This window comes from Elaeis guineensis, chromosome 16 (assembly GCF_000442705.2).
Source record: "Elaeis guineensis isolate ETL-2024a chromosome 16, EG11, whole genome shotgun sequence".
Classification (NCBI taxonomy): domain Eukaryota; kingdom Viridiplantae; phylum Streptophyta; class Magnoliopsida; order Arecales; family Arecaceae; genus Elaeis; species Elaeis guineensis.
In genome coordinates, this window is record NC_026008.2 from 12675042 (window position 1) to 12678002 (window position 2961).

Below are 2961 nucleotides of genomic sequence, written 5' to 3' on the forward strand. Positions count from 1 at the left end.
CGATGCAGAACCACCTTGATCGGCTGGTCGGTGAGTAGTGTTATGGTGTGCCCTTGAAAGTAAGGTCGGAGCCTTCGAGCTGCAATCAACAAGGTATAAGTTAGTTTCTCTAACTTAGTATATCTGATTTCGATGTCTCTCAATACTCGACTGATGTAGTAGATCGACTGTTGAATTTTTGCTTCTTCCTTAACCAGGACTGCTGCGAGAGCCACAGGGGAGACCACCAGGTACAAAAACAACTTCTCTCCAGGTTTGGGCTTTGCCAATAGCGGGGATGAGTCGAGGTAGCTCTTTAATTTTTTGGATGCTTGTTGACATTCAGTGGTCCAACAGAAGTTCTTCGGCTGCTTGAGGATCTGAAAGAAAGGCAGGCATCGTTCAGCCGACTTTAAGATGAAGCGATTCAAAGCTGCTACTCTCCCAGTAAGGCACTGAACTTCCTTTATTGACTTTGAGGTGGTCATTTCCTGGATGGCACGAATCTTTTCCAGATTTGCCTCGATCCCATGCCCCGACACCATAAAGCCCAAGAATTTTCCTGAGGTTACCCCAAAAGCGCACTTGGTCGGGTTCAACTTCATCTTATATTTTCGGAGGGCGCTGAAGGTCTCCTCAAGGTCGGCGATGTGGTTCTTTGTGGATTTGCTTTTCACAAGCATATCGTCCATATAGACCTCCATATTGTGGCTGATCTGCTCTTTGAAGATCTTGTTCACCAACCGTTGGTAGGTTGTCCCTGTATTTTTTAGGCCAAAAGGCATGACCCTGTAACAATAAAGACCATGGTTAGTAATAAAAGCAATTTTTTCTTCATCCTCCGGTGCCATCCTGATTTGATTGTAGCCAGAAAATGCATCCATGAAGGTGAGAAGCTCATGGCCTGAGGTTGCATCCACTAATTGATCAATTCTGGGCAGAGGGTAACTATCCTTTGGGCAGGCTTTGTTTAGCTTTTTGAAGTCTATACACATCCTCCACTTGCCATTCACCTTCTTGATGTGAACCACGTTGGAGACCCAGTTCGGATAATTGACTTCTCTGATGAACCCGGCCTTCAGGAGTTTATCAACTTCCTCAGCTATTGCCACTTGCCTTTTCGGTGCATGACTTCGGATTTTTTTCTTCGTCAGTCGATGTTTGGGATCAACAGCCAGGCGGTGCTCCATGACTCCCGCATCAATCTCTGGCATGTCCATCGGGACCCAAGCGAAAACATCCGCATTCTTTTGTAGGAAATTAATGAGCTGTGTCCGTACCTCTTCTCCTAGGTTAGAACCGATCTTCACTACATGCTCCTCATTCCCATCGTTCAAAGAAATTGAGACAAGATCTTCAATCGGCTCACCCCATTCTTCAGCAAGGTCATCGCGAGTGTCCAATCCATCAACCAGATAGGGGTCGGACTGTCCCTTTCTCTGAAGGGCTATGTTGTAACAGTGTCTTGCCAGGGCTTGATCTCCTCTGACCTCTCCGACTCCTTGGCTAGTAGGAAATTTCAGCTTCAAGTGGTAGGTCGACACTACAGCTCGGAGGGCATTGAGGTCGGGTCGGCCGAGTATTGCGTTGTAGGCAGATGGCGCCCTTACTACCAGAAAATCCACCTGCGCTCTTGATTGCTTTGGGTACCAGCCTGCAACCACGATTAAAGTTATTACCCCTTCTACTGGCACAGCATCGCCAGTGAACCCTACCAACGGGGAGTTTACTGATCCTAGTTGACCATTCGGAATGGATATTTTCGAGAATGCATCGTAAAACAGAATATCGGCCGAGCTTTCACTATCAACAAGAATGCGAAGTACATCATAGTCAGCAATATTTAAAGAAACTACAACCACATCGTTATGTGGGAATTGAATCTCCCGGGCATCTTCTTCAGTAATGGTTATAGACTCTTCAGTCCTCTGCCGCTTGGGCAGTATGGCCGATCCACTGACCATCCCCCGTCGGGGTCCTCTAGAGATGGTGTGGAGGATCCCGATTGGAGGCCGATCCTCAGGCTATTCCTTCCCCTTTGGCAGCTCTAACCATGGCAGGGCCCTCGATCGATCCTTCCTTCCTTCAGGGCGGTGTCGGATGAATCTGTCAAGCCAACCTAGTCTGATGAGCTCCTCGATCCGCCAGTTAATCTCTCGAAATCTTTGATCCAAGAGGTCCTCTTGACTGTGAGTCTCGAGGGTCTTCTGGTGGAACGGAGGTAGGGACTCTCCGAGGTTGGAATCATGATCGGACGGAGGGCTCTCCGCCTTCTGCTTCTCCTTTTCGGGGAAGACAGGACGGCTGGCCCAAGTGGCCTACCCGATCGTCAGATTCTAAAACTCCGACGATGCTCTTTCCAGCCGCACTGATGCCTGCGGCTGCTGCTGCATGGCCTGCACTACTTCGGTGAGGCCCCTGACCTGCTGAACCAGCAAGTCAATCTGCTCCACACCGACTGTCGTTGTCGGAGGAGGAGGAGCCTGAGAAACTGGAGACGAGGCCGGAGCTTGCGGAGCTCGTTGAGATCTGGCTGCAGAGGCCGTGGATCGCCTGGTGGATACCTTTTGGGGAGGCATCAGGTGGAGATCTGGCAGGAGAAGGAGAGGAAGATGTCAGAGAGGATGACCAGAGATGGTCCCGCTAAGCACTCCTTTAAAAATAAGGGTACTGTGAAGACACAAGCCCCTTCCTCTAGCACCAATTCTGTTGGTGCAGAATTTCGCCAACGTTGGAGAAGCTGGAGTTGAGGGGTCGCGTCCGCCGTCGGGACCTACAAGGAAAGTCTAAACTGGAGTTGGAGGTGCTCCGGCAAGACCCTCCGATGCTCAAGTTAGTACTCTACGTCAACAGAAATGGAGTGCTCGAATGGGAATTTTAGCAGAGTTTCGAGATAGTGTTTTAAGCTTAGAGAAGAATGTATCTGGGTTCCCTTTTTATAGACAGAGAGCGTAACTGATTGACAGTGATGTCTATAACCGC